General features: G+C 42.2%; 1 protein-coding gene across 3 annotated transcripts in view; it reads right to left on the reverse strand.

Moving 5' to 3' along the window:
• lmx1bb (LIM homeobox transcription factor 1, beta b) overlaps positions 1-24,445 on the reverse strand; it is a 55,394-nt gene that overhangs the window by 25,100 nt on the left and 5,849 nt on the right. The gene's annotated exons all lie outside the window — the stretch shown is intronic.

The raw sequence follows: 24,445 nt of genomic DNA on the forward strand, positions 1-24,445 counted from the left end.
AACAGAGGCATGCGAGAGCGCACAACAACTCGCCATTATGCACCCAACAAAAACGTATCTGTCATGAAACAGTGAGCGGTACAATCGGGAGATTAATTATGTGTTTGTAGAAAAAAAAAAAAAAGAGCTCACCCCTCAGTCAGAGCGGTGCCTTATTACATTACCTTGGCCTCTGGAGGAGGCCAATTGACTTTGGAGGCTCATATAGCTCCTGCGCAATCAGCTACCCGCACGGCAAAATCTACGCTGATTGAGAGCAGTGACAACGATTCAAGGTGTGCCGCATTTACTGCTTTGCCGCAATTCCCGCAGCATCAAATCAAAGCGCTGAGGTTAAATGCATCATTTGGCTGCAACATGGCAGTCAATTAATGTTTTGGATCGGATTGGATTTGTTTACGCTAGGCAGACAAAAAGGTTAGCTTTGGGCTAAGGAGTATAATTATCAAAATGCATTCGATTTGAAATTAAACCGATCTGACAAGCACTTAAAAATAAGACTAAATGAGTCAGTCATCCACAAAGAATAAAGAAAAAAAAAAGTGCAACACGTTTACGTCAGCTAGGGCAAACGGTCACTACAGCCAGTAATAAGTTCAGAAATAAATCATCACAATCTTATTTTAAAAAAAAAACAAGAAAACAACAATAACGGTGCATTCATAATGAACAGTCGCCCATCCTCGCTGCTTTATGCTGTTCAAGACGTAGCGACACAAGCTCGGTGCTCCTCACGCCACACCAGCTATAGTAGCTAGCGCAAGCTTCAACTTGCTAGTGCAGTTGCATACATAAGTCACTTCTCAGTCAGTAATCATCGTGTCAATGCTGGCAAATAACGTAAGTATTATTCTCATGAAGGGAGGACGAGACGTAAACAGAAGGAGAAAACATGCTAATTGCGAAGCTAAAATTGACGTATAAATGTGAAAAACGGAAATAAGTGGGGGTTTTTTTTTTCACAAAACTTTTCAGTAAATAGCCACATTATACAAGGACATTAGTCACCTATACACATCTCCACACAGCCAAAAACCGTATCTCCTTCCTTAATCACAACATATTCACCTTTACAAACCGTAACTGACACTAACATTGTCACGATTAACAAAAGCAAAACCCCTCCCTCCAAAAATAATAAAAGTACAATGAAATAAAACATTCTAGTTTTGAACCAGGATGTTTTTTTTTCAGTTTTTTTTCTTTTCAACATTATGGTTTCTTCTCTGCTTTTCAAATTCAAGTTTTCTATTTTCCCTAAATGCATAACTTCAAATATAAGTGGAATCTTTGTTTTCAACACCACTTCAATAACGGTTTGTATTCCTGTCAAGTACTGATTCATCAGAAGGCAAAAATAGAAGTGATGCGACAAGACCTCCAACATTCAGTTTCTCCATTTTAACAAGGGCATCACAGCAAGTAAATAAAGATGATATATTCTTTTCTACTTTTAAAAAAAAAGACAACAGTTAATTATTACAGGCAGATTTGTTTTCCCTCCAGACGCTCGTTTTTTTCCAGTCGTCTGCTTGGTAGCCATGCATATTTAATGATTAGCCCAAATTGATCCAAGTCCCAAGACCGCCGCAACACACAGAAGCCGAAGCGAAGGCCGATCGCTGCTTGCATCATTCAAATCAAGTCCGTGCAAGTGAGACAAGCTCATGACACCGGCCACTCCTCGGAGAGCCATATATGCAATTGCAGCACGGCTGAAAATGTCTCATCCATAGGGACCCTCGCAAGCAATAACACAAGATGAGAGACAGACAGCTCGATTGAATAGAGCGACAGCTAGACAGGCAGAGATCAAGTCCAATCCCGCTCCCGTCACGAGGCTGGATGTTCGGCGGTCAGGCTTGGCTAATCTAATTCCTGTGCTTTGCCACAAAAAAGAAAAGAAGAAAAAAAGCCAAGTGCCACTCAGGAGAAGTGGCGGAGAGAAAGAGGGCTCGGGAAGCCAATGCGGAGAGGAGAGGGGCGCTGGCGCTGGTGCTAAGCTTGAATAATTATGAATCAGGGAGCTTAACCTTCAGGGGAGTTAATTTGAGGAGCGCTGGGGATAGGGGAGTGGGACTCTTTATTTCCCTGGGGTGCCCCTAATGCCATTGTGAGGGAATGGAGAGATCAGGACACGCAGCAATATTGTGTCTGTTAGCCACCATATGACGAGCTGACCCCCGACGAGCCGCGCTCGCGATCGCACCTGCCGTCATCGCGGCTAATTTGCTAAACATATCAATAGCGCGCTGCCGCCGGCCTTTTCTCGTCGGCTGCGCCGGGACATCGATTCCACAATACGTGACCCCGCAATCCCTCCAACCTCGGCCGACCCAACCGCCTACGACTGCCCCGGCCGCACTAATCAAATCCTTTTGATATCGGGGCTTGCGCATGCACTGGATTTTTTTTTTTTTTTTTGCAAATGTTCAAGGAATTGGTTCATATCATAACCAAAATGTAATACCACTTGGCACTTTATGCCAATCTTCTATTTGATTACTACGACGGTGTATTAGGGCCATGCATAAAAAAAAACACCTCGGAAATTTGCCACTTTATGAATTGGCAAATTTTTTGAAAAAAAAAATAAATAACATTTCCGACTTTTTAAAGTGGCCGATTTGCAAGTTTATAAACTCGAGAAAAACCTACAAGAAATAAACGTAACGTAGCAAAAGTCTCATCATTTGAATATTTGTTGGTGGTTTATAAAAGGCATGATGGAGATGGATTCATTCTGAATTTAAACTTTGCTCGTCATACACAACAACTAGAGCGACAACACTTCCTGATGCCCTATCAGCTGACTAACACGAACCAATCAGAAGCTAGCATACTTTCGGTAAATGCGAGTGCAAATGACAGGAGCAGCAGATTGGACATATCAACTTAGATACTTGTACAAAACAAAAATAGCAAAATGTATGAATGTGTAAATTCTGGAAACATAAATGTACAACTAAATCTACCTTTGAACAAATTAACTTAAAAACTCGCAAATTTGCCACTTCATGAAGTTGCAAATTTGCGAGTAATATTATATTATATTGCCCCCACGCTCGGAAAAAAAATAAAAAAAATAAAAAATTTTTTAGATGTGGCCCTAGATTACAACCAGCTTTAACCTCCCCCCCGGAAACCGAATGAAGGTCAGCGGAAGACAAAAAAGCGGACAGAGACACAAAGCCAGAGTTTGATAAATGAGATTATCCGGACTTGGCTGAGTGCGAGTTGGAATTCTTTGATTTGAAGAGGGGCCTCTTGTCATGTTTGTAGCGTGGAAGCTGAACGATGGTCGGGGGCGCCTGGCAGAAAGACCCCGTCGTGTGGCAGCGGACGTCTTTGGCAGCACGCACGTCCACATCTGGATCCAGTTTGCGGGGAGCGCACGCAGACACGCCCGACGCTGCCAACTGGGAATCTCGGCCCTTTGATTCCAACTCCCACGGTCCGCTCTAATTGTCATCCCTCATTATTTAGTCAAAAGGTGGAGGGATGAATCATAAACTATTACGGAGCGGTGACATTTCCTGATCCTCCCCTGCTCGTCTCAGCTGATAAGAGCGATGAATCTCGGAGCGCAAACATCTTTTGTATCTTTGAAGGCGGAGCTTTGCGTTGTGCCGAAATCCCACTGATACGAGAGGGGAGGGGCTGCAGTCGCAGCTCACCCGATGACAGTGTTCAATTAGGAGAGGGCGATTTGCTGTCTGAAACGTCTGCAGATGAAAGTCCCTGTTGAAATTGGGCCCTAACAGCAGCAATTGCAGGGATTACTGCAAATAAAAGCAGCATGTTTTCTGCGCTAGTGTAAGGAAAAACAACCCCCCGGGGAGCTCAAATACTATTTTGTGAGCGAATACTCACGGATCTTAATATACTCGGAACAAATGTAATTCTAGGGTCTAATTAAGAGTCTTTGGTGGATTTTAACACTCAAACGCTTTACTACTTTGTAAAAACAGGCAGTGCAGTCAGTGGCCAAAACATATTTTTAAGCTAAGCGATGAAGCAAAAATGTTGCCTTTACAAATAATCACAATCATATTTACTGGCCAAGTATTTGAAAACAAATCAATCATAAATAATAAAAAAAAAAAACTCTGCCTCATCGATCCTTCCCTCCTTCCTCTCTTTAGTTTTTCCTCTGGTCTCTTGAGATCTCGCTAATTTGTTGGAATTTGGAGGCTTCCGGGGTTGGCGTAAGACTTTGATTTTGTAACCATGGGGAAGGCAGGAAGTATTTGGTCGGTGCTGGATTTCACTTTGACTTATCTTTCTTTTCTCTTTATTTTTTCTGACCTTTTCTCTGGTCTCCTGACCATTTGAACCTCACGACTCTGGCAAGATTCTGAAGTACCTGGTTAAGGCGAAGGGTAATGGGATATTTATAAGGTTTTAGGTGAATTCATGAGTATACATTTATACGTATTCGCACGCACGCACGCAAACACACAAAAAAAAAAAAAAGAAAAAAAGAAGAGCAATGATGATAAGACGTTGAATCGGTAAGACTACCGAATGAACAATTCTGAGCTCTTTAAAAAAAATAAAAAATGTCTCTGGTCGAGCTATTAGAGTAGCAAGCAACTTTGACAAAATGTACTAACCACATTTTCTGACTACATTTACTGAGCAGTGACATCTGTGCAAACGATGTCGAGAGTCATCGAGCAGAGATAAAGAAAGTCATTGTGAGACAAATTTGACGACAACAATGCAGTAAGTCCTTTTAAATTGTCAATAATGAGTTTAGAATCTCATTGTCACTTTTGATATCTATGGATGAATACGATGAATTGTCACCGCAGTGTGATTCAATGTGATTCTACCACTGGGAAATTCTCAATAACGAGGACATTGTGAAATGAATCTTCTGTTTCGAGTGTGCTATCAAAATATTTCAGTGACTTCAAGCGCATTCAAATTGTGTACTCGATTCAATTAGTCATGAATAACACAAATAATACAGTGCAGTGCATTAGAGCAAATTATAGCTGGGCATGGGGGGGCAATGTGGATCAGAGGTAGAGTGGTCGTCTTGCAGCCCTGAGGTTGTGAGTTTGATGCCAGGCCATTTTGTGACCATGTTGAATTGTCCCTGCAGAATCCGGCGGTGAATGAGTCGACAAAATGTCGCGCTTGGCAAGGTGGAAAAGAACTATAGAAATGAAGTGTCACTTGCAAAAAAAACCCCCAAAAAACACAACAAAACTGTGCTACTGTTCCAATGGCATCATCAGGGCACAATGTGTGTCATGCAGGACAAACAAAACAAAAGTATGATTTGAAGCAACACACAAGTATTCCAGCCGTCTTCTATTCATCAGCGTTGACACGATTTAATCGTGACGCCCGAAATGATGACAGCTCCGTTTCGGCATGCAGCACTCGCCAAGTGAGAACAAGTTTTGCTGATGTAAAGTTGATCAAGGACACGCTGGAGCTTTGATGTTTCCTCTTGTTTGTTTTGGAGGCCGTGACGCGTAAATATGAATTTGCGTTTTCCTTGTGCTTGTTTATGTCATGTGGCCTGTTCGCTACCTCGGAAGAGAAATGTTTGCATGGCCCGCGCACACAAAATGACATCATTTACTGACATTAACTTATGTCAATCAGTTTCACAAACAGTCAGTTTATGGTGATTTTAACAAACAAAATATAAATGCAGGGCAATTGTTAAAGACACGTTTCATTTTTGTAGAATTTCCCAAACTGTACAAACATTATGGAGAAACAAACTGGTCTGGCCCGTATATGTTTAATAAATAGCTCCCAATTCAAACATAGCACAGTCTGTTGACTGAACTCCACCCAACAGCATAAACACAATTAAATGTGGCAAAAACAAGGATTGGCAATGCTAATAATTTATGTCATGCACAGGCTGAGCGCTCAGAGCCGAGTTCATGTCTTTAAGTGCTACATAACAGCTGTCTGTTAAAGGTGAGAGGGCAAATAGTTCAGGAATTTTCTCGATTTTGAGGTGGCCATCAGCCCTGTTGCTTGCCTCCTTGACTACATTTTTTCATTGTATTGTTATTATTTTAGTCATAAACAGTTTATTTGAATCGTTGTGTATTTTAAACTAGGCTTGTGTCAAATGTCATTTTTAGTAGGGCTGGGTTTTAAAAAAAAAAATCGCATAATCGATATCAAATTGATTTTCATTTTCGGGCATGATATCGATTCATAAAACCATGAATCGATTATTTTAATATCTGTTTTTCCCATAAATTCACAAGAAAATTGAATTTTAAAGGATGATTTTCATTTTTTTTTATTTTGCTGTTGTTTGGAATGAGGAAAATATTTTCATCTCATCCTTGCTGATGTCAATGTTTGTATAATACTTAAGTGATTATAAAACATGTTACTTTTATTAATAAACTAAACCATTTAATCAATTACTTCCTCCACAAAATTTAATTTTGAATTTAATGTTTGTGTAAGTTTTTTTTTTTTTTTTTTAAATCATGTCCTTGTTAGTTAAGAAGAATTGATGTTCCATAATTAATCAACATCAAATTGGAGTGAAGTGAATCGAATTGAGGCAGAAAAATCCAAATCAAATTTAATTGAACTCTTGTGAATCAAAATTGAATCGATTCAGGAAAAAGTAAGTCAGCTTTATTTTGTAATAGCGCTTTTCGAAGCCCAGGCCTAATTTTTAGTAAATTCTGCGAGCTGCTGGAAAATGGATGGTGGGCCACAAATGTCCCTCAGGCTGTAGTTTGGACACCCCTAAGCTATCTCCTTGTGGTTGAGACCAAAATCAATCGAAGTGACATAAACTGCATTTTCATGATTTTACACGAGTATCGTAAAATTTCATAACGTTTCAATAATAGCTGAGCCCAAATGTATCCCTCACTTTGCTTTGTCTCCTTTTCCACTGTCCATCTCTCACTCCTCATTTTTCCTATCCAACGTTGAGCCCAGCAGCCGATTAAGCGGGCTCTGATTTCCGTGTTAATTGCGCACGTCCACTGAAGGATGTGGAGAACGAGGATGCTTGCAGGCCTGTGCGGCACGACACTCATCCATCACGGCCTAACCGATCGCATCCCTGGGTAGGCTCAACACGCTAACACCATTAGCCCATAACTAGCACATCACTCACACGGCTACATGCTAACAGCATTACGGCTAATGCTGCCCCTCTAACGAACACATCCGTCAAAGGACTGCAAATCCGACAGCGCTCTGCGAATCACGCCGCCTTTGTGCCGCGTTATTTTGTGCCCCTCTGTTGTTAGTATCTCCGAACGGCGCCGATACGAAACTGCAGTTGAATGAGCTTGTCTCTGTAAACGGAATAATTCACATCTGATTATGATTGCCAATTTCACAGTGACAATCCACCTCTTGGATGATTTTTAATTAGAACAAGAATCGGTGAAATAAAAGGGGGGAAGCATCCATCCATGGGATGATTCTCTTGCTTTATTTAAGATCTGTGCCAATGTGCTAACAGCATTAATGAAGTTATAAAGAATTATGAGAGGAAATCAAATTTGCCTCGCCACTTGAGCGCCACTAAAATGCCAAACAATAAACTAGCAGATTGCAAATTAGATCAGTAAAAATATCAAACACATTGCAGTGCAGGAAAAATCCATAATTGCATTTCGCTCCTGAGGGAAGAGACACTAAAGATCATCAGCAGGCTACACGGGGGCCGCTATTGACAGAGTGGTAAAAATCGACAGGCTAACTAAATAAACACTGCAGGCTCCATTAAATATTCAAGTGCTGAGATTTGACAGTCGAGCGTGCCCGCCCCTCCCCGTCGCCTCCATTGGCTTCCCCCTGCAGCACATCTTCTCAGCGCACACACCGTCCTCACACGTACGCTTGCCCCCCCCCCCCACTCCTACGTGGCTCCTGACAGCAATAAATGATGCAGTGCCTGAGGGTGCTGTACCAGTGGGAGACCTGAAAGGATCGAGCAGGAGAGCAAAAGAAATAAAGGGGAGACAGCCTATGACCAATGGCCATTAACCAAGGACTGAGACAGGGCCCGATGACATCCTGTGATATCCGCCCCCGCAACACACACTCTCCTCTCGGGCTGGAGCGCACACACAAAGGCCGCACACCGACGAACATTTACATGCAGTCAATATTACCCGCTGGCATGCGTCAGTTGACAGACCGTTACGCAACTAGACGTCCATTTCCGTTTAAGGTCAATAAAAGACGCGATAATCTCGTCACTCGCCACAATAATAAAGTCGTCGTCGGTTTTTCACCATTTTTGTTTGTCTCTGTGTGAAAACGCCGGAGAAATCAATATAGTCAAGTTTTGCTTGATTATCGAGTGGCAACGTAAGATGTCCGCCGCACGGAGTTCAGAAGACTTTGCGAATGGAACTCGGGCTGGATATCGATACTAATTTCAATGAATTGGATTTTGAGTCACAAGAGTTCGGTTCGATTCGATTTGGATTTTTTTCCGATTCAATTCAATATTTATTAATGACGTAATGTCAATTCTTCTTAAATATCAAGGAAATGATCAAAACTCCAATAACAATAAATTCTAAATTACATTTTGTGGCGGCAGTAACAGGTTAAATTATTTAGTTTATCAATTAATGAAAGTAGCACGCGTTATGGATGACATGACAATAATTGTACATTTAAATTAAAAAGATTCTGAATTGTCTTAAGGAGCTTTCATAAATGTAAGAAAATACTTTGAAATTCAGGAACATACACAAAAATAGCCTTTAAAATTCTATTTTCCTCTGAATTTACAAGAAAAGCGATTTGAAAATAATCAATTCATGGTTTTATGAATCAATATCAGGCTTGAAAAGTAAAAATCGATTTGATATCGGTTGTTTGAGTTTTTAAAATCCAGCCATACGCAGAACACAAACCAAAAGTTCCATCCAAAGAATCCGGTACGTGTTTAGATGACCAAAACCCAGGCGTCATATTCTGATTTTTAAAAACCCCGATTTCGGCAATATCCGGCTTTTAAAAAGGTCTGCGAGACCAAAGAAACATTATTCTTGTTCGTTAGTCAGCAGGATGATGCAAAAACAATCTTCAGGAAAATTGTGACGTTTCTGAATACATAAGTCGAATACAAGATGAAGATGTAACGTTTAAAATTGGCTTCACATTAATGCAGCTTTGAAGTGTTTTCACCATTCAAATGCTTTCAGGAAACGACTCTCTATGAAAAGCTTCAGTTTGACGTCGATCCAAATTTAGAGCTGTTGCCATTTTTAGTTTCGATGCTGCGAAGACTGTCAAGCCTGTTTATGCCGTGCAGTTATGCAGTCCTCATTGTTGCTAATTTGAACATTTGAAGGTGTTGAAACAAATGTCACACCTCACTGAGGTTAACCCCTCCCTTTAAAAGGAAAAAAAAAAACCCGACAACAACAAAAGAAAACACATGCCACCGACTCTTGTAGCCTTTGGACAAGATCGAATGCATTCATCAGTTGTGGCGAGGCGAGTGACTTTATGCAAATGAGAGATGACAGTGTTATTGCGCGCGGAATATCAATGGAGTAATTACTGTTCCGCGTCGGGCTGTCGGCTGGCGTGTGCTGCCGCGCCCAGCCACCGCGCTTCATTTCTCAGCCTTGCTCTCAGGGGAGCGATGAGCGGCGGGCTCCTGAGAGCCGAGCTAATAATGGCAGCTCGGATACGGGCATGGCTTAGACCGGCCCCGGGGTCCCGTGCTGCAGACTGCTAAACGTTGACGGGGTCTCGAGAGAGCCCCGCGGCAAAGATGGAATGATTAAAAAAAAACAAAAAAAAACAGCCCAACCTGACTGACAAGCTGACCAGCTAGCTACAACTCTTGCGCGGTGGGTCAAACCGCCACCTTCAATCATTACAGTGAACATTAGCTAGCTATATGGGACCATGACCAGGATTTGAAAAACACACACAATATTGTTGCGTTCGAGGGAAGGTAGCTGATTATAGATTTTGTTTTTCATCACTAAGCAAGGCAGTTGAATACACGAATACTCGGTAAAGAACATCATTTGTAAATAAAGACAGAACCAAAACAGCCTGCTCGCCAAAGTCTTTCATTAAATCCTGAACTATATTGCAAGTGTATTTAAGTCAAGTTGGCATGTTGCAATGAGTGCTCGCGCTGTGATTATCCACGAAGCAAGTGAAGCGTCATCAAATTTGTTTGGGGCTTCAACATAGAATTCTTTTCTGGAACACGTCAGCGTCGTCATCGTTACACGTGAGGCAACGTGTCGTAAATCAAAGCTGGCGAGGGGCTGAAAGTTCACCTGGTGTGAAGACGCCAACGAACAAAGGTGGAGATAGGCCCTCGAGCTTCGTGATTGTCAGCTCAAGGAATGCTTCTCCCACACACCGTAATGGGGGAGGGGAAAAACAAAACAAAACTACAGATTTAGGATTTGTTTTTCTCTTTTCAGTTTAAGCTTGAACGTTTCCTGATATTTCTCTCCAAATATTCTGACCAACAACCAACGGATGAAAAAGGAGCTCCCCGCGCTGCACTTGTACCTTCGCAACATTCATTTCCAGGTCAGGTGCATCTGTCACACTTGTCCAGACACCTCGTACATCTTGCAGGAAAGCACCAGCTTATCTCCAAACTTTATCTGGACGGCAATAATTCCTACTTCAAGCTGTAGCCGCTAGCAAATGGCTGAACATGAGGGGAATGGCAGACCCGGGTGGTACGCCACTCCCACCCCAGCAGTCATGCAGACGCTCCAATTTGCCCAAATCGGCGGAATTTCAGCCTCTAAACGGTAAAGATGTCGGTCGTCCTCCATGAAAGCAGACTGATTATTTTTGTGTTTACACAAAATAAGACATTTACAAAAACAATGATCAACGTTTTTGTTCGTTTTCTGACACGTTCGGAACCAAACCAGTAACTGAATCATAATCAATCCAAGTTTGGGCTACACTGTCAATTTGAAATAACGTCATGTTTTTGAATGAAGGGATCAATATTTAAAAAGGCTTTTTTGGTATCTACTTAATCGAAGACTCAAAAAAATAAACAAATAAATAAACAACCGATTAATCAACTATTAAAATACTAATTAGTTGAGGCCGACCCATGGGGCCAGCCAAAATAATAATAATTGGCCAGAGATTCACCAATTAAACTTAATAATAATGATTACAATAACTAATATTATTTCTAATCAAACAGTAAATGTTGTTGAGTAGTTCTGGGCAAGAACTAAAGCACATGAATAGCTGACAGAATGTTATTCTGTGTGAAATTGTGAATTACATCTCATATGCCCATTAAGATGCAATGTCTCCAAGTATATCCATAAAATGATATCCAGGCTGAGGATGCATTATCAGAGTTAAAACTGGCTTCTATTTTAGGTCAAGTCTCTATCTGTAAATCGTACATTTCAAATGCAACTCTTGTCAAAGATGACATGTGAGAAAGGCGCCTTTGGTATTTATTTTGAAGTCATCACTTCATGGTAAAGAAAATAAAGATGTAGAATATATGTTATTTAATATTAAAAGGCCTTACGCATAAATCACGTTTTATGTTACTTATTTACTGCATACATTTATGGACTTAATTTATTTATTTATTTTTATACTTAAAACTTCCTCTCTGTTGTTAAATAATACTTGAGGACAAAGGATTCATACCGTTGTCGTTGTTGTTGTAAGTGTTTAAGGGGCACACAAAAAAAAAGTACTCTGCATTTAAAAAAAACAAAAACATATATTTCAATGCCATATCTCGTAATCGGTGCTTTTTGCATGACAGAAAAGAAGAGCAGTGAAGACGCCGACTTCTGCCGATGATTTTTTCTTGCATGTCATACTGCAACATGCGCGTTTGACCAACTGGCACTTTTGTTTCGAATTGCCGCCCTGTTTGCTTTACATCCTCTCGGCACAACTTTGATCCCGCTAACCTTACGTGTGTTCGCCGTAAACACGTACCTTCTCCAGACAGTTTAATCACTGCATAGCTCGATGCCAGGCATGTTTAGCAACAGATGAACTTGCCAGTTACCAGCAAAGGCAAAGAGGACAAAACAGGCTCCCAGCATGAAACACATTGTTGTGATATTTGGTTCTGGACCGGTCGGGATATTTAATTCAAGTCTCTTTGATGGTTTATGAGATAAAATTCCTTGGGCTGTAACACATTTTTGTCAAAGCTAATTTTTTTGTTTTTGTCCATTTGTACAACAACAATAACAAAAAACACTTTGCTCTATTTGGGGAAGACGGAAAAATTTCATTTTGAATCCAGACAAAGGTAATCTGGCAAGACCCAGATTAATAATGTGAAAGGAGTTCAACACAATATCAATCTAGGACCGCCTCCAAAATGATCTGCTTGGGAAATGCGGGACATTCACTACAATACTATGATCTGATTGGGCAATGTGACAACTTGTGCACGCCTACCAAACTTTAGCTTTGCCCAATCACAGCTGTCGTAGGTTAAAAAAAAAATACACAAAAAAAGCACAAACACATTTACCAGCTAATAATGCACAAAGCGCCTCGAGCTGTTCTTCTTTCTTTTCTTTTCCTGGAAAATACAACTGCTGAAAAAAACGATCAAAACAGACTCAGGCATCTTATTACTGATTTATTCTTCTTATTAAAAATAAAAAATCGCAAAATGTCCAACTTACATGCTATTTGAATTTGGCTTTGCAAAGTGTGCAAATGACTTTATAATTCTCCAGCAAGCGTCAAGCAAGTAAAACAGAGAGTAAAAATACTGATAGTCTGTGTTTATCCATCTTTCCACTAGTGACTTCACCAGGTTTGACTGCAAACCCGAGCAGAGGTTAAAGGCCGCCACAGGGAGCAAAAAAAAAACGTTTTTATTTTTTTTTTATAAACGTTTCAAAGAATTTAAAGTAATCTATTCTCCAGAGTAACAGCCCTAATGTACATAATAATTTTTAAAAAAAAAATCATAATGAATTCATATCGAAGATTTGATTCTGATCTTTCGGCTATAATTTACGATGTACTTCAAAGACAAATGGGTGGTTCTAGTAAATAACACAAATAGAGGACCTCGAAAAGAAGAGAATGTAACATTGCCGGGTAAAGTAAGATTTTCCGTGAGCGTTTGCCAAAATACCATTAAATGTTATGGGCACACAGCATGTTGGTCAGCACAGTGGGAGAATGACATCTTACACTGTGCAGGGCCTCTTTCTGGACCATGCAGACGGCTTCAAAAGGAACTTAACTCTCAGGGAAAAACAGCCTACCGGCTTAAACCATGGTTAAAAAACAAACAAGCAGAAAAAAAAAAACACCACTCACTGTGAGATTTTGGTGTACGTATTACGGATAGTTGTGCAAGATTCCTTTCGTATAAACAACAACAAGCTGATCCTAATAAGGAGGCAGGGTCAAAGGCTGTTAACGAGGAGAATCAGGCCGAATTCTATAAAGCTAATGACGCATGGCGGCGACACTGTGACAGAAATGATGGAGTTCTGCTGCCCATCAGGGATGCTTCAAAGCCACTCCAACACTTGTCAGCGCACTTTATGACTTCCTTGAAATATCTGTAAAGGAGGAACCATTGAGCAAAAGAAAACTGTTTTGGAGCTGGCGGCGTAAATCTCTTTTAATGCTGCTGAAGCCTGCGTTATAGTGCCGCTTCCAGAAAGCCGCTCGCTGTTTCTCCTTCCCCACGGTTCCCTCGTTATACACCGTCCTGAAGAAATGGCTACCTTTTCACTTCGCCCTCTCCGATATTGCAAACTGTAAGCACTTTCCAAAGTTGGAACTGCCGCCGCCATTGTGTCAGCCAAGAATCTGTCAATTGCAGTTAAGTTTTTCTGCTCTTTTATTCCTGCGGCTGTTGTTAAAGGAGGCCGCGACACAAAGCCAAACGTGCGATACACAGAGGCATGCTGTTTAAGTACAAACTTGATATGGATATTGGTGATATCGTGCAGCCGATTCTGCTGGCTACTGACTGACTAAGTCAACTTCACTCAAAGTATCAGCGCTCCCATCGAGCTTTGGATGTTTTGTTTCGTGCAGAGAGGAAGGATTTAGACGCGAGTCCTGAAGCCCTCCTCGAGCTCGCCCCCAGGATAGGTTAGTTGCTCGTGGGATGTTTTTGCGCGGAGAGGCCAACTCTCTTTCTTATCTTCCCGTCATCTCTGTGGGACGGCGGGGCATGACTCCTTCTCTGGCTCCAGAGCCGCAGGCTTCCCCCGGACACCAAACCGCCGCGCCTGGCTCCATGCACTTTTTGTGAGGGTGGTTGTTTAGGGTGTGTCAGAGCCTATTAGTGCCAGAATGTGTGAAAAAAGCAGAGCTGGGTGAAGCAGAATTTGCAAAAAAGTTTTTATGGCTCATTTTGCTCGTCTTGTGCGCCAGCGGTACCGGCATGAGGTAGTGCAGGCGGAAAGAAACTTTTTGGACAACCATGAAAGCGTGCGAAGGTCTGTTTGGTCTGTTCGGGGATCTGCAGCTTACCTAAGACCATCTGAATTTTTCTGACTTGGTAAACCACATCCCACTAATGTTTTGATCAGATCAAATAAATTCAAACAACCATTAACACACATTTTCTGGCCAACAAATGTCATCTGGGTTTCTGTACGGCGATATCAGTTATTATGTCTTGTAATGAAGAAAACAGCAAACTTTTTCCGTCTTTTTTTTACAGAATGCATGGAAAATTGTAGTCAAAATGAAAACAAGGTTCGTACAGGTTTTTAGGTATTTTTAAGACATAGTTAATACAGTATTTTTGTTTTGTTAATGCCAGTATCACAGGCATATTTGCAGAGGAAACGCAAAATCTGTCAATTTGCGTACGTAATTTATTTCTCGATGTAAGACTGCAGCATACTAAATAGGCTAAATCTCAGACCATTTTGAATCTTGACCACAGACAACAGGCCTAGCAGAGGTGTGAAAAATCAACAATTTTGACTAACACTGATTCTTTTTTTATTTCTTTTTTACATGGGGTGCATTGTTTTTCCCATTAGCTAGTTAATTATCTCATGGTAGTGATATGGGGAGTACAGAGTCTCTTAACAAATAATATAAATCAGAATTCACGGACTGCGGTAGTGGGGGGCACGCGCCGGGAGTGACGTCACGCAGCCGACACATTTGGCCTTCGGAGGACCCAGCCTTGTGAATTCTGACACAGGCACTGTTACGCTAGAGGCCTATGCAAGCTCGGTGCTCGGGACACACACAAGAAGTGTTATTGACAAGCCAGGAGCTAATCAATGAAAGAAACCCCTTCATTACTGATTGGCGAGAATCTAAAATTCGTCCACAGTTTATGAATAATATTATTTTTAGTAGTAGGAAGGGTTCTGTTGCATCTGGGAGAACAATAATATGGAAGCAGGACTAAAGTTGCCAAAACAATCTGGTCTGCACCAAATGTAGGTAAAAGAAACTCTAACTTAAATTTGCCTAATGTTGTGGAAGAAAATTCCCAATATCTTTGCTATAGATAGCTTCCGACTCCTGCATCTATGGTGCTGCTCCATGTAAAATACGTATCGACTTTATGTCCTCTGTGCCACTGCTCTCTGTACCGTGCACTGACACTTTGGACCCGGCTCCCACATCTGCGACTTCTGGTTAGCGTAAGCAGTATGCAACTGAAAGCTACCAGGTCGCCTTCATGTGATGTTTGCGGGGAAAGATGGACCAATTAATCGGATTAGAGCTGCAAATCCTCTGACATGTAAAGGCCCTTCTGTTGCCATGTGCAGTGCAGATGTGCATGAGTCAGTATGTACCTGTGCGTATCATAGCGAAGGTATGGCTCCGTGCCGGCTAAAAATATACACTACGTTCTATAAGATTTATGACAAATGTCAAATGACATTTTGCAAATATGAATCAATCTGATAAATAGGCATGGGGTTGTTGACGCAAGAGATGTAAGGAGTTGTAATGGCACATGAGCAAAAATGTGGCCGTTGTTCACAAGGCCAAATTGAAATACGTGGTCAAACGTGGTGTGTCAAAGACTGCAGTCTGTTTAAAAACACAACATGGCTTTAAACAGTCGCTTTTCATTGGCAAGTCTATATGAAAAGGGCGATCCTTACAATGTCAATCTTGAGATGCGATTCAGTCACAGCTCCAGGACTGAGTGAATGTTTGTACCACTGACTGCAGCCGTCTACGAGGGCTGCTAAGGAAGTGGAATGGGGAGCTGACAGACAGAGCCCGATACGGCACTTCCACTCGGGTCCAGTCCCAAGCAAACCCCGGTGCTGACAGCCAGGATATAGCACTCATCCACAGGCCACAGCCCAGGCGCTGGGGCCCAGGAAAGGAGACGAGTGAGAGGGTCGTTTGGCCGATGATAGAGACAAGAGGTTTGCGGTGGGAACGGGGGTGGGGTACAGTATGGCGCTTTGGTGGCACGCACCGCTTACCGCCTCCCAAGCAACATGACCAGGAGGAGAATCCACAGACGATGTCGCCTGCCAACAGCATGTCCAATCCTTGGCCAAGTGACAGACCTGCTTCACAAACACGCAAGCGGCAGCGCTCCTCACCAAGTCGTTTGGTTACGCACACGCGAGCCATTTCACACAGGAATGCAAAACACACGATCAAATGCAGAGATAAACACAATGTATTAAGAAACTGCAAAGATGCATTCAGTGCAAAGCCTCTTTAAGTGGCGTTTTTCCTACAACCATATTTCACGGTTATTGAGCAGACTCAAGTTTGAGGGGGAAACTTTTGAACGCAGTCATAACAGATGCTCGCCCCACTGTAGTCTCACTGGCAGTCTGTCATTACTGACATTAAAAATCACACAAAACATGAATCTTAAAAAAAAAAAAGGAACATTTTGGGTCGCTGAAACTTTCGAGCCAGATGAGTCGATAAACATGACCTCATCAAAACTTCAGCCCTCTGGTATTTGTTGCAAAGCACATCCTTAGAAGTGACTGCGAGTCAATAAATAATGTTGCAAGTGTGCGCCGTGCAGAAGCACTACGGCGCGATGGAGGTTGAGAGGCCACCGGTGACCTCTGCCGCACGCTGCGAGAGGGCTCCATGCAGGGCCAGAGATGTCTCTCCAGCTGGGATCACAACACAACTTGGGAGCTCCGGTTTCACGGAACAGCTTCGGCCCGGGCTGGGACGGCGCAGCCCTGCCTGCTCGGGCCTGCAGGGCTAACGTGAGGCAGACAGATACTCGGGGGGCAAGTGTGCTTACTCAGCCCACCTACTCTCAGGAGGAGGTAGTGACATCTATAGAGACCAAACACTGATTGGGGGCTCCATGAGACAGCGTATTTTCTTCTTTTTTTTCTAAGTGCTGTGGTAGAATTTTCTTCAACAGTCGTCCGTGAGCCAACGGCAGCTATTTCCGTTGAGCCATTGAACTGCCCTTTGGAGGGCAGACTTGTGGAACTATTCTTATACTAACAAACTAAATTACACACAATATGGCCAAAAATGTAAAGACAAAGGTACTAATCTATTAATCACTCCAAGTTTGTGCTGCTCAACCACATTTGGGATGAACAAGAAAAGAAATTGTGATTCAGGCCATGAGAGCCAATGCCTTAAGGTTTAAAAAAAAAAAAAAAAGCTCCACAGTCCTTGATAAAAATGTATATTAATAGAACATATAAGCCAGCTCTGACTTCATAGCATTTTTAATTCTCATAGCCATACACTACATGTTGACAAAGCGAGCTGGAGAAGATCGCATGCGCTCAAGAAGCATTGAAAACTCTTCAGGTTTTATCCCTTGAATCCATCAGCCTCTCAGAGGCACAAGATCAGTTTGCAGGAGTGATGGAATTGCCCCAGAAGATGTATTTGAAGCAGCTTTCAGAGAAACATTAATACGCTGCTAGCAGAAGAAGAAAGGTAACGGCGCCGGAGGAGGGACAGCAGGGGAACGGTAGAAGATCAGAATGGTACATTAGGATGAAATCCCCTTTCAGATTTCCACTGGTTGTTATGTTGGGTCTTCCGATGGTAGTTGCCTGGTTGAGGCTGGAGGAGGGACACTCATCTTCTCGACACCCTACTCCCAACTCCCCCCATCACCGAGGCTTTAATGCAGACTTCACATCTGCCTTGGCTTACATCAGCTCCTACCAAGTCCCCAACATCTCTGCCTCCCTCCCGTTTCTTCACTCCCCCTCCAGGATCATCCAAATATTTCCCCTGGCTGCTTTTTGAAGCTTCCATGGGTCACGGGACCTTATACACAAATCATGCTGGCTTGCTGTGGGGGGGCGCTGGTCACAAAGGAGCGAAGTGAGTCAGACTCAAAGAAACCCAATCTGCACTCTTTTTCTTACAGGGTTACTTTTCTTGCCAAGATAGCCATCAACAGTCAGTAGGCGGATGCTAAGCAGCGTATTTTGAGAGCTGTCACTGTTGATGCCATCCTGGCAGCAGATTGCAGCCATATTCCCCAGCCACACCAGGCGGACAGACAGAGAGTAAATTCAGCCAGTGTGACAGCCTGCAACGGTTTAACATGGGGTTTAGCCCTAAATACATGCTCTGGGTTTATGTTGGTGGATGGATAACCAAATCCATCTCATTGTTGGCAAGAAAACAGAGATGTTCGTTTTTACACTGTGACACCAGGCAGATATGATGATCTACTGAGAAAGGGTCTCAGACAAATGCAAACTTAACGAATGTGCGCTTCTGTGAGCTCCTCATTAAAAAAGAAAAAAAAAAAAGTCAAACTGTAAGACTTATAGAAATACATCGAATCCTAGATTGTGGAACGATGATTCAGCGTGAAGCGTTCCGCCGTCCTGCAGAGCTCCGGTTGAGTAGGAGATGTTGGGCAGGAATCTGCAGTGCCGGTTAAAGTAATCACATTGGTCTCACTGCATCTGATCTGCAGTCTAACAGACTTCCAAACAGTTGAATGAGTAAATAAAGTGCCCTGGGGGACTCCCGCGGGAGATGGATTACCACAAGGGTGTGCACACAAAGGAGCTGATGCCCCACAACCCGATGTGAGCTGAAGACAAAAGCCAGCGCCGGACCTTGACCGGCGAACCGGCAAACTTTATTAATCTCAACGTTTTGCATGGTTTTGCATGGTTTTGAAAGTCAGAGATGAGCACATCATCATCTGTGGTGTGCAGCCACAAACTTGGGAGTTACGTCAAGGGGATTGGATGCAAACACAAAGACAAAGGCAACACCTTCCTGCCGACATTTCATCATCACATGTCGGCGTTTACATGTCCGCTCGGGTGCATAGACCACATAAGACGCGTCTCGTGCTCACTTGGCTGTGGAGGCCAGGTCTCGGGGGGTGGGGGGACTAAGGGCTGTGGCATTCTGTGGCCGGCCCCATTCTTCCCTCTTTTTGGGTCTGACACAAATAAAAGGATTAGGAGCCCCCGTTTCCGTCAGAGCCTCTTTTCAAGACAAAGCTCCGACCAGCTTAGTGTCACACTTAATGATAAAAGTGCAGATCTCTGTCAGTCACTTTGGAGCTGGAATACTGGTTTGGGGGGCTAATCTCTTTTGGTGACGATTAAAAGTTGCAAGGAAAGACAAAGAAATGTGTTTTGTCGTATCTGTACAAATGATCGCGAATGATCTCAAATCTCGATCTAAAATGGGGGCCGATGGAAGGAGCTCAGATAACAGACAAAGAAGGATGGCGGGGGGGGGGGGTTAGTGCACGCACACTTGCCCACACCCTCACCAGATGTGGGGTGCACGTTGGCAAACGTGCCGCTCTGCCCATTGCCATGTCGAGCTAGAATGTGTGACATGAGTGTGAGAGTAAGCCTTGAGCACACAAGAGTCTGAATGCAGCACTTGCCACTGTGATGCCAGTCCTCTCGAGTGTGTCTGCGAAAAGCCGACGTGTTGGAAAAACATTCCAGGCTGGGATCACATATACTCGGCTGGGGCCAACAGTGACACCGTGAGCCAGCAGCAGAGGCCGGCTCTCCATTTCTCAGGCTGCCTGAAGACACAAGTGGGGGCCGTTTGCAAACAAATGTGCCTCGGACGGGAGCAAAATCAGACAAACGGATGCGAAATGTTAGAGCAAATGTGGCAAAAAATTTGCACCGGGACACCCATGACTATATGAAGCATTATAAAGCATTATAAAATCGTAATTCTCTGGGTGGCAAATTATAATGGAAAACATTTGCTCAGAGATGCAGAAGCAACATTTCACACATTTCCACAAAATCTCACTTGTGAATTGCTTGAATGGTTTGCGGTCGCTTTCGCTTTTGTTATGAAAAGTTGTCATGCTGTGAAAATAAACCTGAAGGCCTGAGGACTTGGAGCCAGAGATGAAAATGACTCTGTTGCCAAGCCGGGGACTTTCTCTCTCTCTCTCAGTGTCACTGATTAGCTTCCCCGATTGACTGACATGTCCCGCTGGCTGGCGAACAGCCGGCTTTAGGAGATGAGGTTAAATTGTGGCTACCAACAAATTGCATGCTTGAGTTCCTCCGCAGCCTTCCACTATCATGCAGTGTAATGTGAGCACACCAGGCAGATCCCTCTGCAGATCCTTCTCCTCCCCTGTACCACTGCACCTACCCACCCATCATCCATCACACACGCACACACATGGCCCTCTTTTCCACATCCTTGGCCACTCGTCTGGCCTCTAAAGTGGTGATGGCATTACCATGGCTGAGCCTCTGCGGCTTCACAAAGCATCCTGCAAAATGCTTCGTCTTACAACTGGAGAGCACACGCACACACCTACATAAACACGCACGCACACGCGCATACATAAACATATATTTGTATTGATGTCCAGAAAAAACACTTAATTTAATAATATAAATAGCCTACTTTTCATGATTTTTCAAAAAAATCTTTTTGTCACCTTATTGCTTCCACATAGCAAATAACGTATAATGGATAATATACAGTAACACGGTATTATTACTTAAAATGCTTGGTCAAAAATAACCAATATTGGTCAAAAATTGGACCGATCTGCAACTTGGGTTGTAAAAATTATATTTATATATATATATATATATATATATATATATATATATATATATATATATGTATATACAAAAAAACATAAAGTTGGTTTAATTTGACCAAAGCCAGGCCGGTCCAATTTTTATTTTTTTACCAAAATTGGGTTATTTATTTATTTATTTTTTCACGCAGCCGATTTAAGTGTGTATTAAAGATGAGGATATTAAATTATTATTTCTCACTTTAAAATTCGTTGGGTCAAAATAACCTATTTTTTGCAAAACTAAAAATAAAATAAAATAAAACAAAACAAAATAAAATAAGATAAAATAAAATAAAAAATAAAATAAAAAAGGACGAACCACTCCTCAGGTCAATTAAAAATGCTGCATTAAAAATAAGCCAATTTTGGTCTTTGGTCAATAATTGGACTGACCCAATTGTGGGTCAGTTTGACTTTTTTTTCTTTCTTTTTTTTTCATTTTTGCATAAAAGGCCCATATTTAAAAAAAAACAAAAAAAAACACACACACACACACACAAAGTTGGGCTAATTTGATCAAAATTTGATCCAATTTTTTTTTACACAGATTTGGTCAGTTTGACCCAACGTTCTATATATATTTTTTTTTTTCTCCATACAAACAACCTAATTTTATGTACAAAACAACCAAAAGTTGCAGTGGTTCAGGCCGCCATTTTTTTTTTTTTTGATTATTTTTGCGTTATTGTGTTATTTTGTACAAAGCAATCCAAAGTAAACCAAGTAGCAGGTCAGTCTTTTTTGTTTGTTTGTTTGTTGTGTGAAGGCTGGATATTTTTTTTTTTTTTTTTTTACCCAGCGGTCGCTTGCTCAATATCCCCAAATTATTTAAGCTGTAGCATTGCACATAATACCAAATACGCCTAAATGTGTAGCATAAAAGGAGCAGTTCTAGCGAAGACGCATCCGAGTGTGCTGCTTGGACAGGCCAGGCCATGTTGACATAGAACCCAATACTTCCTTACAGAGGAACGGGGTCAGTTTGCGCTAGCTGCTCGCCGAGCACTAAAAATCCCAGCAAGCTGAAGCAATATTATGCAGCTTAGCGTTTCTAACATTAGAGTGCTCTCATTTTATTTACCCAGGACCAGTGGTTATAGACACTTTTTTTTTTTTTTTTTTTTAATCCTTTTTAGGGTACATTTTGAAAAATCAAATAGAAAAAAAAAGGGTTTCCTCCGAGGAACAAAGATGAACTTAGAAAAATGCTTGGTTGTTTCTGTAGTTGAACGGAGGCCAACCTTTAATTAACTATAAAACTAGCCCACTGGGTAGGCAACACAAAGTTGTTGTTTTTTTTATGTTTTGTTTTTGGTCTATGGGCAAAAGCATGTTCAGTGTCCTGGACTGAGTAAAAAATAAAAAATAAAATAAGAGAGACACACACATCCACAGAGTGGGCCCGCTAAGAGAGAAAGCAAGCCGTCAGCATCTATCCGGCACACTGCTGCAGCGTCACAAGCTCAGCTAATTAAAAAACAACAAGTTCACAGGAGGCTACTCCAAACAGTTCTAAAAAGGAAGCTCTCAGCACACTTGGGGATGGTCCAGCACGCATGGGAGGTGAGAGCGATTGTGGGAGCTCCACTTTTATGGCTTCATCACTTCTGTTTTGATCGACTCCTCGTGCTAGCGTGACCTGATTTGAAATTTGGCTTGCAGAAAATGTTGTTGCTGTTGCCATGTTCGGCTTGTCCCATCAGGGGTCACCGCAGCGAATGCAAGATTTGAACACACAGCTTGACGGTAAAACATTATCTACAGGTGCAGTTTGTAAGTTATTTGGTGTAAAAAGGCGAGGGTGACATTTGTGGATGTGGCCCGTGGCATTTTCTAACAAGGCGGTCTATTAGAGGGGTGTTGCCCGACACCTCGACCCACTGAAGGCCTCACGACGTGGACGCCTGCTTAAAGGGAAAAGATCTTCTTTCTAATGACGCCCGATTGACCTGCGAGCAGCAAGGCGAAAACACAAACTCGCCCAGGTTGGTGAGCCTCGTTCAAGCTTGTTGACTTGCAAAGATCTGAACATGATCCCCCAAACAGGTTTCTCTTATTTGAAAAGGCCCCAATCTCTGTGAAGTACATCACATTTCTGTTTGGCAATTTTGATGCAAATAAAAGACATTTCACCTCCACGTTAATTTCAATTTCCTTCCATTTAGGTCAAGACGACAACAATAAACAAACACGGGTCAGCGGCAAGGTCTTAAAAAAAATGAAAATCGTGGGATAAAAGGATAATCAAATCCAATCTTGTTACTATATAATTGCACTATATGGAGCAAAACAGGTTGAACCGTGTTGGTGGGAGTTTTAATAACACGGTACACAATTGTTTTCCCCCGTCTGCACTTAAAGCTGTACCAAAGGTGTGAAAAAAAGACTGCTTGCCAATTCCTTGATTTATTATAGCTGGTGAGAGCTGATTACGGAGCATGAATCAGTTGCTGTAGGAATGTAATTAGGCAGCAGGAGAAGCTCGAATGCTAGCAGCTCTCCTTCGCAGCCCCGAGCCGTTTGTGGGCTGACAAATGCATCTTAAATGGATGTCATAAAAGTCAAAAAGGTGCCAATTACATCCTTAAATATCCCATCACTGCAAGTGGAATCAACAGGAAACGGGGACAGCGTCCGTCCGCTTCGCTTGGACCGTAAACGTGAAGGAGCAACGGCCTGAAATGGGTGCGAAGAATTAAAAGATGTGTTGAATAACAGAACGCGAGAGCAGGATGGCGCCCAGCGGCTTGTTGTTGTTCCGCTCTGATTTGAAGTGCCACACAAGCTGACACGGTTCCAAACAGCAAAAAGGTAGCAAGGACAAAGGGAGTTGTTATCATGAAGTGGAAACATCCAATACACTCGTGTAAAATTCCCTCTCATTTCTTTACAAACACGACTACAACTAGGTGTAAAAAAGGAGGTCTGAGGAAGAGATCATTGTCTCTTTCTTTCTCTCTCAGCTTCCGCCACCTCTGAGCCTTGACGCCATGACTGCGGTCTCCCATAGTTACTTGCTATGATTCTTTTTTTTTTTTTTTTTTACCCCCATTGTTATCCTGCAACTACGCTGTCACAAAGCTGCACACACACGGCCGTGGATGGAACTCTTTGTTGCTCGCAAGATGTCGAGCAGAGAGCCGCCATGTCCCAGTAATGGAAGGTGAATCGTTCAAAAGGCCGCAGACAAAAAGCTGAACGTTTGAAGACAAGCATGAAAAGCGCCCATGCGATGAGAAACGTTGAGCACCTCAAGGACCAAAAAAAAAAAAATAAAGCACTGTTAAATCTGTTGCTAAATGTTGTGTGATAATATGGAAAAACAATCATTTATAGCAGAGAATATGAAATGTAATAAAAGCTCTGCATTTCATTATTTTATTTTAATAAAACTAGAGTTGGTCTTATATAAGAAATTATCAAATCAGT

Source organism: Festucalex cinctus, chromosome 5 (genome assembly GCF_051991245.1).
Source record: "Festucalex cinctus isolate MCC-2025b chromosome 5, RoL_Fcin_1.0, whole genome shotgun sequence".
Taxonomy (NCBI): domain Eukaryota; kingdom Metazoa; phylum Chordata; class Actinopteri; order Syngnathiformes; family Syngnathidae; genus Festucalex; species Festucalex cinctus.